Here is a 15,192-nt window from a genome sequence, read left to right as displayed (position 1 = left end):
AGAAGCAACACACAATGCTGCAACTGTGCTGGACGAGAAAAAGGGGAGTTTGTTTAATATTTTGGCCAAAGCGTTAGACAAAGGCATCAATCCACCCTCTTGTGTGGATGTAAGGATCTCCTGATTGAGAACTAATGCCTATTCCAGACAGAATCCATGTCCATTTCTGAATTGAGTTTAGTTTAGAGATACAGCGCGGAAACAGGCCCTTCGGCCCACCGAGTCCGTGCCGACCAGCGATCCCCGCAGACTAACCCCACCCTACACACACTGGGGACAATTGACATTTCTAACAAGCCAATTAACCTACAAACGTGTACGATTTTGGAGTGTGGGGGGGAACTGGGGCACCCAGAGAAAACCCACGCAGGTCACGGGGAGAGTGTACAAACTCCATACAGACAGAACGTACCCAGGGCAGCAACTCTACCGCTGTGCCACTGTGCCACCCTGCAATATCAGTAAGAATGTATAGGAAGGAATTGCAGATGGGTAAGAAAGAACTGCAGATGCTAGTTAAAATCTAAGGTAGACACAAAATGCTGGAGGAACTCAGCGGGACAGGCAGCATCTCTGGAGAGAAGGAATGGGTGACGTTTTGGGTCGAGACCTGAAGAAAGTCCATTCCTTCTCTCCAGAGATGCTGCCTGTCCCGCTGAGTTACTCCAGCATTTTGTGTCTATCGTTTTTATATCAGTTAAGGATGGCGAATGTCCCTCCCCAGATGTCATTAGAAGATCAGTTGAGGTTTAACGGCTATTCAGTGGTATCATAGTTACCATTGCTGGTGAAGCTTACATTTCTTAATTCATTTAATTTAAATTCCCTAAATGCCCAGGTGGGATTTGACCTGAAGCCACTGGACTCACAGCCCCAGCCTCTTGATTACTGGCCTGCTACTTCGCTGCTGCTCATTGACTAAGAAAGGTTAACAAACATGAAGAGATAACTGCGGGAAAATGATCGCTTCAGCGAGGGGGAATTATTTTAATGAGATTTTCACTGCTGATTTAAGTAGGAAAAATTAAATGAATCAGGTTATTTTGAAGCAGGGTGAAGAAATAAATTTAGAAATATGTGTTTATTAATGTAATGTTTCTTTTAGTTTTTCTCACCAAAAAAAAATGTAATCAACAATTAACAAAAATGATATGAACAGCACAAAAATACAAACATACCCACCACCATAATAGAAAATAGAGCAAATATTCTTAAATATTGAATAATAAATCACTATTTCCCCATCCTTTAGTGTTTTGTGAGTCATTCGTAACTGTCACTGTATGTCATGTTGTTACTTGTGGGCGGAGGGAGCACCAAGGCAAATTCCTTGTGTGTGAATACTTGGCAAATAAACTTACTTAAACTTACTTACTTATTGATGATTCAGTCCAGCCCCCGCGGTGCCCAGCGGTCCCGGAAATCCCCCAGGATTCCCGTGGACAGCGGGTAGTACTTTACTAGTAGCACCCGGGTGCGGATGTAACCCCGTAAAAGAGGCAGGCAGCCGGCTCGGGCAGAGCCCTCTTCAGCATGTCGCCGTTGACCCATGGATGGCCAGCTTGGCCAGGCCCAGGAGCAACCCAACCAGGACACCTTCGACCCTACCCTCTCCCCTATGCACAGGGGGTCCAAAGATGAGGGTGGTGGGTGGGAATCAATGTAATGTTGGTGATAATTCTGCCTTGCTTCCAGTGTAGGGGCTTGTTCTGTTTATGGCCTGTGGTTTGCAGGGATGTGTGTGTCAGTGCATATGTGGTTGCTCATCTTTTAGTTTAGTTAATCTATTAATGCCACATGTACTGAGGTACAGTGAAAAGCCTTTTGTTTGGGTGATATCCAGTATACGAAAAGACCATACATGGTTACAATCAAACTTATCCCTTACCCCTAACCTGTCCGAAACGTCACCCATTCCCTCTCTCCAGAGATGCTGCCTGTCCCACTGAGTTACTCCAGATTTTTGTGTCGATCTTTGGTTTAAACCAGCAACTTGTTGTGGTTTTGGATGGAGCTGTTCCCAAACCGTGCTGGGATGCATCCCGGTAAATGTATTGGAGGAGCGTCATGAGGTTGCAGCCTCTGATTTACTGCATGGGCGCTGTTTGGTCACGTGGGGTACAGTTGGCTGGGTTGCCTGGCGGAGATTTGGGCAACACATTTAGCTGGAGATTTCAGCGACAAATTTCCCACCACAGCTCGTCGCCCAGACTTGCCGAGACATCCTCGTGTCTCCCAGAGTCCCTCCGAAAACGTGGTGGCTGGAATATTCCTTGGCTCACACTGCAGCCTGCCTCGTGTGTATATGACTCCCCGACTGAGTGTTAACTGTGGGGAATAGATAAGGTGAATGCACACAGTCATTTACCCAGAGTCAAAGGACCAGAGGATGAAGGGTTATGGCACAGCGGTAGAGTTGCTGCCTTACAGTGCTTGCAGCACCAGAGACCCAGATTCAATCCTGACTACGGGCGCTGTCTGTACAGAGTTTGTACGTTCTCCCCGTGACCTGCGTGGGTTTTCTCCAAGATCTTCGGTTTCCTCCCACACTCCAAAGACGTGCAGGTTTGTAGGTAAATTGGCTTGGTGTAAATGTAAAAATTGTCCCTAGTGGGTGTAGGATAGTGTTAATATGCGGGGATCGTAGGTCAGCGCGGACCCGGTTGGCCGAAGGGCCTGTTTTCACGCTGTATCTCTAAACTAAACTAAACTAAAACATGGAGATAGATAAGACCGGTACTCCAATAGGATTTAAGGGACATTTCGAAAGTTACGTAGAGAGGAATGTTTTTAGAGGGATGTGGGCCAAATGGGATTAGTTGAGATGGGGCATCTTGGATAGCATGGACGAGATGGGCTGAAGGGCCTGTTTCCATGCTGGATGACTATGACTCACAGTGGAATTGTGCTGAGATGTATCTGGGTTTTAACATCAAGCAATGTGTGGATGGGTTTGTGAATGACCAAGAGGCTAATGCATTCTCTCTCGTTGACCAGGTGGGACAACTCTACTCATCTGGCAAGCTCCACAGCAGACTCTGATGGTGGTGTCGCACGACCCAAGCCGGTGCGAGCTGGGCGGGTTGTAAACTAGAAGAGGAGTCTCGATCTTGGCGGTGACAAGGAGCCCCCCATCTCCCCCCCCCCCCCCCCCTCATCTCCCGCCCACTGCTACGTCCAAACCACCGGCCACCCTGTGCCACCTGGTAAGTGACCGCTCTGTCCACTTCCATCAGTTGTCCAGTGCGGGGCACCTTGCCCAGTTTGTACCTGTTCCTTCTACCTGGGAAAGCGGGAGACAATGTGGTCGGTGACGCCAACCGAGGTGGCCCAAACATGTGTCCAGGTGTGTTGATCCCAGCTAAGGAATATGTACTTAATGACGCATTCTAAAAGAAAGATCCTATAGCGAGCAAGATCGCCCACTCGACGAAAAAGACCTAGTACGGTCATGGGCAGATTCGTGGGTCATTTTCGGCCCCGTTTCCGTAACCGGCTTCCGTCTCCGCACCAAAGATCCCGTAGGATAACTAGTCCGGTTACAGAAACATCCTCGTAAAAATAAAAGTTATTTGGTAAAAATCTTCTCCTCATTTTCAGAATTTTAATTTATTGACACACACTGTTCCCCAGCAACGTTGATTACACTGCGGGTCGGGTCGGGTCGGGTTACGGAAATAGATGAAAAAAAGGCCCACGTTCCACTCCGTTGCGTACTACACGTCAGCCCATTTCATTTAGCAGGAGTGGTCTATCTTGCTCCGCTATAGGTTCTTTGTTCTAGAGAAGGTGTGACAGCTTTAACCTGAGGGGCCTCACATCTAAGATGGATGAGGTGGAAGGTTTCTCTGTAGTCAGTCAAACTCCGGTTCTGGAAGCTGATCCTTTGAATAGTTTTACGCAGAGACAGATAGATTCTTGAGAAGCAAGGGAGGGAAAGATTGCTGGGGTGAGGAGTGAATGTAGAGGTGAGATCAGTCCTAATCTTATTGAGTTTGCGAGAGGGTCTGCTCGGCTCCTACTTTGAGTTTGTACATCTGTATGTATGTGTTCTCCAACTGTTTTCCTGCATCTGATCGATTGATTGAGATTACAGGCCCTTCAGCCCACCAAATTCTCGCCAGCCATCGATCACCCATTCACTTTAGTTCTATGTTTTCCAACGTTCTCCTTTAGTCAATCAATAGTCAATAGTCAATAGTCAATTTAATTGTCATTTGGACCCCGTGAGGTTCAAACGAAATGCCGTTTCTGCAGCCATACATTACAAACAAATAGAGCCAAGACAACATAATTTACATTTTACATAAACATCCATCACATCGCTGTGATGGAAGCCAAAAAAACTTATCTCTCCACTGCACTCTCCCCCCCCCGATGACAGAGTCAAAGTCAAAGCCCCCGGCTGGCGATGGCGATTGTCCCGCGGCCATTAAAGCCACGCCGGGTGGTGCAAGGTCGCACACCGGGTCTTGGTGTTAGAGCCCCCGGCGTGCGCTCGCAGAGTCCCGCGGCCATTCCAAGCCGCGCGGGGCGGTGATGTTAGGCCCCGCTCCAGGAGCTCTTCAACCCCGCAACTCGGGCGGGAGAAGTCGCCGTTGCAGGAGCCCTGAAAAGCGGTCTCCCTCCAGGGACCCACGGGCTCCCGGTGCCGCCGTCCGCAGACCCGCAGTTGCAGCCTCCTTTAGAATGGAGATGAGGAGGAATTCCTTTAGCCAGGGGGTGATGAATCTGTGCAATTGATTGCCAGAGGCAGTGGTGAAGCCAAGTCACTGGGTATTTGTTAACACAGAAATGGATAGGTTCTTGATTAGGAAGGGAGTCAAAGGTTATGGGGAGGAGGAGGGAAAATGGGGTTGAGAGGGGAAAATAGATCAGCCATGATTGAATGGTGGGGTAGACTCGATGAGTTTTCAAGAGAGAGTTAGATTAAGCTCTTAGGGCTAACAGAATCAAGGGGTATGGGGAAAAAGCAGGAACAGGGTACTGATTTTGGATGATCATATTAAATGGCGGTGCTGGCTCGAAGGGCCTAATCCTGCACCTATTTTCTATGTTTCTATGATGGGCTGAATGGCCTAATTCTGTGTCTATGTCTGTCTAATTGCCATTTATACCCAGAATAGCACAATTAAATTCTTAGTTGCAGCAGCATAACAGGCCTATCCATAAACACAGCACTCACAGATAACATGATGAATAAAATAACTCAATAAATTAGAAAAAAAAACAATAGTCGTGCAAAAACCCTGAAGTCCTGTGGGCACTCAGGATAGGTCATGGTTTAGTTGGTGTTTTGTTGTGCTCAAAGGCCTAATATTTGTTGGGGAGAGGCTGTCCTTGAACATGGAGGTCACAGAGAAGGGAGTGTCTGAATAAGACTGTTGCAGGCACATTTTCCACCAAGGCACCGCTCCTGTACAGACAGTGTGTTTGTGTTTTAACAGCTCGGTGTGACTTCTGGTGGGATTTCCCGTCACAGCTCCCCAGAGGTAGATTTCCAACCTCTTGTGCTGTATGTGTTGCTGCAGCACAAAGTGCATTTGGATAAATGGATTCAGTGAGCGCAAATGTGTTTGGGGAATCCACGACAGAGATATTTGCAAGTGTGGAAACTGTGGCTGTGGGGTCTTTGGTTGGCAGGGCGTTTCTAGGGAAGATTATTCCCGATGTTGGGGAAGTCCAGAACAAGGGGCCACACAGTTTAAGGATAAGAGGGAAGAAATCTTTTAGGACCGAGATGAGAGGATCATTTTTTACACAGAGAGTGGTGAATCTGTGGGATTCTCTGCCACAGAGGGTAGTTGAGGCCACACAGTTCATTGGCTATATTTAAGAGGGAGTTAGATGTGGCCCTTGTGGCTAAAGGGATCAGGGGGTATGGAGAGAAGGCAGGGATGGGATACTGAGTTGGATGATCAGCCATGATCATATCGAATGGCGGTGCAGGCTCGAAGGGCCGAATGGCCTAGTCCTGCACCTACTTTCTATGTTTCTATGTTTCTAATCTCGGTTGAGATCACATGAGAAGTGGCGCTGTGCTCAAGTGGATGGGATTCACTCTTTCTCCTCCTTCTCCTGGCCGTGACTGAGCAAGGGGTTACTGGAAATAAGTACACGTGCTTGCTTAGAGTGTTTAGAGGGACACGGGCCAAGCACAGGCAAGTGGGACTGGTACAGATGGGGCATCTTGGTCAGCTTGGATGCGTCAGGTTGAATGTGTAGGAAGGAACTGCAGATAGTCCCAACAATGCTGGACAATTTCCTTGTTCCCCTGATGGAATGTCCTACGCAGTGACATTGGTGAGAGGGAGCACAGGCATGTCCCCACCACCAACCCGGGAATGCACAACAAATGACCCCCTCTCCAACAGTCTCCTTATCTCAAAAGATATCTTGAAAAAAATCCCAAAAAAGGCACACAAGAGTAACTCAGTGGGTTACGCAGCATAGAAAATAGGTACAGGAGTAGAGGCCATTCGGCCCTTCGAGCCTGCACCGCCATTCAATATGATCATGGCTGATCATCCAACTCAGTATCCCGTACCTGCCTTCTCTCCATACCCCCTGATCCCTTTAGCCACAAGGGCCACATCTAACTCCCTCCTAAATATAGCTAATGAACTGGCCTCAACTACCCCCTGTGGCAGAGAATTCCAGAGATTCACCACTCTGTGTGAAAATATGTTTTTCTCATCTCGGTTTTAAAGGATTTCCCCCTTATCCTTAAACTGTGACCCCTTGTCTTGGACTTCCCCAACATCGGGAACAATCTTCCTGCATCTAGTCTGTCCAACCCCTTAAGAATTTTGTACGTTTCTATAAGATCCCCCCTCCTCCTCTCTGGAGGTGATGTTTTGGGTCGCGACCCTCCTTCAGACCGAGTTACTCCAGCACTTTGTGTCTATTTCTTGTAAACTGGCACCTCCAGTTCTTTGTTTCGACATTCTCTGAATAAAATTTGCTGGATTTTTTCATCCAAATTCAATTAACAGAATTTAAATTCCCCAACTGCAGTGGTGGGATTTGAACTCACATTTGCATTAATCCAAGTTCCCTCGGACACCAAGAGTGGTAATAAAATCATTAGATTAAACTGCCCGTCACCGCACGGAAACATGCTGGAGTAACTCAGCAGGACAGGCAGCATCTCTGGAGAGAAGGAATAGGTGACCTGCTGCCTGTCCTGCTGAATTACTCCAGTATTTGGTAACTCCCGGGGCCCAGCACTTCAACCCCCCCTCCCATTCCCAATCTGACCTTTCTGTCCCGGGCCTCCTCCATTGTCAGAGTGAGGCCCAGCGCATATTGGACGAACAGCGCCTCGTATTTCCTTTGGTAGTTTACACCCCAGCGGTATGAACATTGACTTCTCTAACTTCAGATAGCCCTTGCTTTCTCTCTCCATCCACGATCACTGTGAATGACGGTGCTGACTCGAAGGGCCGAATGGCCTACTCCTGCACCTATTGTCTATTGTCTATGACGTGTCTATTTGGGAGGCACAGTCAGAGTAGCTAAGGGCAATAGAAACATAGAAACATAGAAAATAGGTGCAGGAGTAGGCCATTCGCCCCTTCGAGCCTGCACCGCCATTCAATATGATCATGGCTGATCATCCAACTCAGTATCCTGTACCTGCCTTCTCTCCATACCCCCTGATCCCTTTAGCCACAAGGGCCACATCTAACTCCCTCTTAAATATAGCCAATGAACTGTGGCCTCAACTACCTTCTGTGGCAGAGAATTCCACAGATTCACCACTCTCTGTGTGAAAAATGTTTTCCTCATCTCGGTCCTAAAATATTTTCCCCTTATCCTTAAACTGTGTGGCCCCTTGTTCTGGACTTCCCCAACATCGGGAACAATCTTCCTGCATCTAGTCTGTCCAACCCCTTAAGAATTTTGTAAATTTCTATAAGATCCCCCCTCAATCTTCTAAATTCTAGCGAGTACAAGCCGAGTCTATCCAGTCTTTCTTCATATGAAAGTCAATGAGTGTTGTTCAAAGAGTGTTGTTGAGCTGTGGAGAGTATTTAATTAGGGTCCACCCCAAAACACACCCTCCCTTCCTTGCATTGTTGCCATCGGGGCTGGTTTTACAGGAATTATTTATTTATCGCGAGTGATGCTCGGGCAGTTGATTACATTTCAGGACAATTTCCCTGTTCCCCTTTTGTGAAAATGGTTGTGGTTTTAAATAGTTATTTTCCGGCCTCAGGTGGATGAGCCAGTGAAACGCCAGTGAGCTGGGGGAGGCCATTCGGCCCATTCTGTTTAAAACAGCCCTTTGAAAAAAATGATGCTCTTTATATTTGAAACCATAACCCGCAAATCACAGCTGTAGACATTAAGTCTATTCTACGATTCACGGTTAATGTTCTTGCCGTACCTCAGCGTCTTAATTTTGTACAATCAGCTTAGGGGCAAGAAGATATCACGAGGGTATCCTGTTACTGAGTGTCGCAGCGGGTAGAGCTGCTGCCTTTCAGCGCCCGAGATCTGGGTTTGTGATCCCGACCTCAGAGGCAGCCTGTATGGAGTTTCCCCCAGGTGCTCCGGTTTCCTCTCGCTTCCCAAAGACAATGATTCAATGACAATAGACAATAGGTGCAGGAGTAGGCCATTCGGCCCTTCGAGCCAGCACCTGTCATTCAATCTGATCATGGCTGATCATCCCCAATCAGTACCCCGTTCCTGCCTTCTCACCATATCCCCTGACTCCACTATCTTTAAGAGCCCTATCTAGCTCCCTCTTGAAAGTATCCAGAGCAGCGGCCTCCACCGCCCTCTGAGGCAGAGAATTCCACAGACTCTCTGTGTGTCTATTTTGTGTCTATCTGCAGTTTGAACCAGCATTTGTTCTAACCCTTCCAATGCATTTCATGTGCCTTTCAATCCCGCAGAGAATTCCACAGATTCTCAACTCTCTGGGTGAAAATGTTTTTCCCCATCTCCGTTCTAAATGGCCTACCCCTTATTCTTAAACTGTGGCCCCTGGTTCTGGACCCCCCCCCCCCCAACATTGGGAACATGTTTCCTGCCTCTAGCGTGTCCAACCCCTTAATAATCTTATAGGTTTCAAACAGTCCTGTCTGTCTATCAGTCTGAAGAAGGGTCACGACCCAAAACGTCATCCATTCATTCCTTCTCTCCAGAGATGCTGCCTGTCCCGTGGAGTTACTCCAGCATTCTGTGTCTAAGTCCTATCATAGAAACATATAAAATAGGTGCAGGAGTAGGCCATTCGGCCCTTCGAGCCTGCACCGCCATTCAATATGATTATGGCTGATCATCCAACTCAGTATCCCATCCCTGTCTTCTCTCCATACCCCCTGATCCCTTTAGCCACAAGGGCCACATCTAACTCCCTCTTAAACATAGCCAATGAACTGTGGCCTCAACTACCTTCTGTGGCAGAGAGTTCCACAGATTCACCACTCTGTGGAATTCTCTGCCACAGAAGGCATCTACTACTGCCTGCCTTACAGATCGCGGCATTCCCCCCTCATTCTCGGCTGACGGACTTGTGCGGGGTTTTGGGTGAAACCTTAACTTGCCGTGAGTTTGTCGGTAGTTAGCAAAGTGGGATAACATGGAACTAGTGTGAGTGGGTGGGTGATCGATGATCAGCGTGGACCCAGTGGACAAAAGGGGTTGTCGGCATCAAGGGATATGTGGAGAAAGCAGGAACGGTGGGGAACTGATTTAGGATGATCAGCCATGATCATATTGAATGGTGGTGCTGGCTCGAAAGCCCGAATGACCTACTCCTGCACCTATTGTCTATGTTTCTATCAACGTGAATCCCAGTTCTCCTCTTCCCCACTCCTTCTCTTCAGAACTATTTGTGCTGTCAGGAGGCTCGGGTCCAACACTCTACTCTGTTTGTGTAACTTGTACAGACTCCTTCGCTGCAAGATGATATCTGCCACTTGGTAACAAAGTCAAGCTGCCCCTTTAGATCATCACCTAACATGCTTTGAAAGTGTCCACAAGTTTTTTTAGTTTTGAGTTTCTGGGCCTGCTGTTGAAGGATGGAGAATGTGGTGGCTAGATTTGAAGGGAGCAATATTGTCGTTCAGAGATTGACAAAACAAACCCGATAATTGATTGATTAAAATTTAATTAATTAAAATTGATCTCGAGCTCCTTGGACCCTGTTTAATGCACGGAGCTTTGATGATCCTTTCGCTGGCATGAAGCAGCCCTTTTTATTCCAAAAATAAACTTTATTCAAAATAAAAAAAATATGTGCAAATTGAGAAATGTGCGAAAATCTCAGCGGCTGCACATACTTTCATTAGTGTTGTATATAGTAGTGTTCACAGAATTATCAATATACCCAGCACACACAATGCTGGAGTAACTCAGCGGGACAGGCAGCATCTCTGGAGAGAAGGAATGGGTGACGTTTCAGATCAAGACACTGTCCACAGTGTACAGTGTACAGGCCAAAAGGATCGCAAGATAAAGTCCGATTAATGAGGTATAGATGGTAGCTCAGGACCGCTCTCTAAGTGGTGGTAGGATGGTTCAGTTGCCTGATAACAGCTGAGAAGAAACCGTCCCTGAATCTGGAGGTGTGCATTCGTTTTCACACTTCTGTACCTCTTGCCCCATGGGGAGAGGGGAGAAGAGGGAGTGACCGGGGTGAGACTGGCCCTTGATGATGCTGCTGGCCTTGCCGAGGCAGCGTGAGGTGTAGATGGAGTCAAAGGAAGGGTTTTGTAAGAAAGAAGGTAGACAAAAGTGCTGGAGAGGAGAAACTCAGCGGGTGCAGCAGCATTTATGGAGCGAAGGAAATAGGCAACGTTTCGGGCCGAAACTCTTCTGCAGACAGGTGGAAGTGAGAAAGACTACGAAGGGTCCCGACCCAAAACGTCGCCCATTCCTTCTCTCCACAGACCCGCTGAGTTACTCCAGCATTTTGTGTCTACCTACTATCCATGCAGGAAGGAACTGCAGATGCCGGTTTAAACCGAAGATCGACACAAAAAGCTGGAGTAACTCAGCGGGACAGGCAGCATCTCTGGGTGGAAAGAATGGGTGACGTTTCAGGTCGAGACCCTTCTTCAGACCATAAATCTGGAGGCTGGTTTGCGTGAAGGTCTGGTCTGGTCTGGTCTGGTCTGGTCTGCAGCCACAACTCTCTGCAGTAGCGGGTAGGTCAAGCCGGGAGAAGCAAGGCAGGAGTTTTATTTGGGAGCGTCAAGGGTTTCTGTGTCTTTTTCTCCACCTTCCCCCACCCACACTTTTTTCGATATGTTCCTTCCCTTTCTCTCCCACTCTTTGAGTGTGGTAACTAAGGGAGCCCTGAGGCAGGCTGAGAGAAAGCTGTAGGAATCCCACTCTGAACAATGGGGCCTTTGAACGTCTGAATGCAGATTTAGATTCCATTCCGTCCTCGCGTTTCACAGCTATCCATTGGTGTGGCACTGCCTATTCAGCAGGGATTTACTCCACATTTCATCTTTCCACCCGGTATGACAGGCCATTGAAAAGCACACTCCCAGCTGAGACCCTCCCCCCCTCTCCATGCAAAGTCCAGTGCCTCCTTGCTCCTGCCATCTCTTTACGCTGGGCTTTTTGTCTTTGAGCTACCCAACTGGTTCTACATACCCGTCCCACACACCCAGAGGGCAGAACTGGACTACGAAGGGTCCCGACCCAAAACGCCACCCATCCCTTCTCTCCACAGACCCGCTGAGTTACTCCAGCATTTTGTGTCTACCTACAATCTATGCAGGAAGGAACTGCAGATGCTGGTTTAAACAGAAGAGAGACACAAAAAGCTGGAGTGACTCAGCGGGACAGGCAGCATCTCTGGATAGAAGGAATGGGTTCGAGATGAAAGAGTCTGAAGAAGGGTCTCAACCCGAAACGTCACCCATCCCTTCTCTCCAGAATGCTGCCTGTCCCGCTGAGTCACTCCAGCTTATTGTGTAAACTACTCTCCACCTCGTTGGTGATCCACATTTGTTTATTGTCACCAGTAATGTTTCACTAATTAAACCTAAAACATGGTCTACTGAATTTTACATTTTCCTGTCTGTACATTAACTATTATCTACCTTTTTGCTCACCCTCAGACTCACCTTGATCAGACTTTACTGGCTTTACCTTGCACTGAATGTTAGTCCCACATCATGTATCTATACACTAATCATGTATAGTTTTTCCGCTGACTGGATAACACGCAACAAAAAATGTTTCTTCTTCTTCTTGCATGTGGCGTGCACAGCTTAAAGTTGTTGGACAACTTGTTCTATTTGATCTTCTGTTTGTGCATGTCTAGTTGATTGCATTAGTCGAAACAGGGCGGGCCAGGTGAAGGTTGCAATCTTCCACCCCAAAAAAAGTTTTGACTGCACCTCAATGCCATGTGGCAACAACACCTTAACTGAACCACATATGTTGGCCTTGCCAGCACATGCCCACATTCCACGGACAAACTAAATTTGTTACGGGTGGCACGGTGGCACAGCGTTAGAGCTACTGCGTCACAGTGCCAGGGACCCGGGTTCGATCCCGACTACGGGAGCTTGTCTGGACCGAGTTTGTACGTTCTCCCCGTGACCTGCGTTGGTTTTCTCTGAGATCTTCGGTTTCCTCCCACTCTCCAAAGACAATCCATTCTTCACATCCCACTCTGTCGTTCACCAGCTGTGGGGTGAATCTAAACATGTGTCCATGCTGAAAGCTTTCAGCTTGTTGCCTTCCCTTCCCCGAGCTGTGGAGGTCACTGTGTGGCTTGGCCAGCTCATGTGGGCTGCCGTGTACGTCAGGCCCCATCGTAACGCATTGCTTGGTACGTTGGAACCAGATAAAATAGTAGAGTATAATGGCTCAAGGAAATGGCGTGGCAAATAACCACCCTGTTTTAGCAGAGTCTTCAAAACCACCCTGTAAATCCAGCCACCAAAGATACAGCACGGAAACAGGCCCTTTGGCCCATCCAGTCCGCACCGACCAGCGATCCCCGCACATTAAAGGGCCTGTCCCACTGTACGAGCTAATTCAAGAGCTCTCCCGAGTTTAAAATAAAATCAAACTCGTGGTAAGCACGTGGAATGTACGTAGCGGGTACGTCGGAGCTCGGGGACGTCTCTTAGTGGCTCGTAACGCTAACGGCAGGTACTCGGGAAACGCGGTAAGCTCGGGAAGATTTTCCAACATGTTGAAAAATGTCCACATTAGCCCCGAGTTCCTACCAGCGGCCATTACCGTAATTGTACGAGTTCGAATCAGGGGAAACTCGGGAGAATTAACTCATACAGTGGGACTGGCCCTTTACACCGTCCCACACACACTAGGGGCACTTTACAATTAACCTGCAAACCAAAACGTGAAGCTGGAGACATTGTGGGATGACCTTGGGGTGTCAAACCCGGCCACGCTGGAATGTTGAGAACCCAAGAGAGAGTTGAGGTTGGATTATTATTGTCACCTGCCTCGAGGTACGACTGAGACACTTTGTTTTGCATGGTATCCAGGCAAATCATCCCACCACGTAATGCAAAAGAGAAAATAATTAGAATGCAGTATATACACTTGCAGCTGGAGCAGCACGGTGTTGCAGCGGTAGAGTTGCTGCCTCAGCCCCCGTCTCACTTAGGAAACCTGAACGGAAACCTCTGGAGACTTTGCGCCACACCCAAGGTTTCCGTGCGGTTCCCGGAGGTTGCAGGTGGTTGCCGGAGGTTGCAGGTAGTGGAAGCAGGTAGGGAGACTGACAAAAACCTCCGGGAACCACACGGAAACCTTGGGTGGGGCGCAAAGTCTCCAGAGGTTTCCGTTCAGGTTTCCTAAGTGGGACAAGGGGTATCACAGCGCCAGAGACCCAGGTTCGATCCTAACTACGGCTGCTGTCTGTGTGGAGTTTGTACGTTCTCCCTGTAACCGCGTGGGTTTTCTCCGGGTGCTCCGGTTTCCTGCCACACTCCAAAGACCTACAGGTTTGTAGATTAATTGGCTTCAATAGAAATTGGTAAATTGACCCTTGTGTATAGGTTAGTGTTAGTGCGCGGGGATCGCTGGTCGGCATGGACTCGGTGGGCCGAAGGGCCTGTTTCCATGCTGTATCACTAAACTAAAATGAACTAAGCTACGGGAGTGTGCAGATTACAAAAGTGCATGAGTTGCAATAAGGTTTCTGGTATATTTTTTATTTTAAGTAAATAAGTAAGTTTATTGGCCAAGTATTCACATACAAGGAATTACACACCGTTATTTCAGAGCATTTGATCAATAGAAGATCTTGTGTAAAAGGGTGGTGGGTATATGTAACATCCTGCCAGAGGAGGTGGATGAGGCAGGTACAGGAACAACATGTGGGCAATACATTTGGACAAGCACCCAGATAGGAAGGCAGGTGGGACTAGTGTAGATGGGGCATCTTAGAAACATAGAAACATAGAAAATAGGTGCAGGAATAGGCCATTCAGCCCTTCGAGCCTGCACCGCCATTCAATATGATCATGGCTGATCTCCAACTCAGTATCCCATCCCTGCCTTCTCTCCATACCCCCTGATCCCTTTAGCCACAAGGGCCACATTTAACTCCCTCTTAAATATAGCCAATGAACTGTGGCCTCAACTACCTTCTGTGGCAGAGAATTCCACACATTCACCACTCTCTGTGTAAAAAATGATCTTGATCAACATGGGCAAGTTGGGCCGAAGGGCCTGTTTCCGTGCTGTGTGACTCTGTGTGATAGCTGACAAAACCAAGAGATTTTGTGTAATGTTTCCACAATTAGGCTGGAAAAATCTTCCAGCTCATCAAACGAGTCCCTTCCAACATCCAATGAAGGAATGGAATGTGACTGGATATGTCAGGGTTCTTTGATGTTTAAGAAAGAACTGCAGATGCTGGAAAAATCGAAGGTAGACAAAAATGCTGGAGAAACTCAGCGGGTGAGGCAGCATCTATGGAGCGAAGGAATAGGTGACGTTTCGGGTCGAGACCCTTTGATGGTCTTTGAGGATATTGTTGAGTTTGGTTGTCCATGGTCGGATAGTCGGCGACTAAACCTGGTTTGCCAGGTGAGGAGGGGGCTGTGGACCCCCAGCAGGACCAAAAACAAGACCTGTCAAAGGGCGGATGGGCTTCTAACGAGCCGACGGCCATCCACACTTCAGTAGAAGTTGCGATCACTGTCGTACATGGCATTGTAAGGAACGATGATA

General features: G+C 48.0%; 1 protein-coding gene across 7 annotated transcripts in view; it reads left to right on the top strand.

The window, feature by feature from the left end:
• The window catches only part of zmiz1a (zinc finger, MIZ-type containing 1a), a 277,790-nt gene that overhangs the window by 93,039 nt on the left and 169,559 nt on the right, over positions 1 to 15,192 (top strand). For 6 of the 7 annotated variants that reach the window (XM_055661643.1, XM_055661647.1, XM_055661644.1 and 3 more), the window contains exons 2-3: positions 2,998 to 3,071; positions 3,173 to 3,206. The exons of the other annotated variant lie outside the window; for it this stretch is intronic. The gene's annotated coding sequence lies outside the window, so the exon portion shown is untranslated. The remainder of the gene's footprint in view (positions 1 to 2,997; positions 3,072 to 3,172; positions 3,207 to 15,192) is intronic. 7 annotated transcript variants of the gene reach the window in all.

This window comes from Leucoraja erinacea, chromosome 34 (assembly GCF_028641065.1).
Source record: "Leucoraja erinacea ecotype New England chromosome 34, Leri_hhj_1, whole genome shotgun sequence".
NCBI classification, from domain to species: Eukaryota; Metazoa; Chordata; class Chondrichthyes; order Rajiformes; family Rajidae; genus Leucoraja; species Leucoraja erinaceus.
Note: the sequence above shows the minus strand (reverse complement) of the source record. Positions and strands in the feature narration are given on the sequence as shown.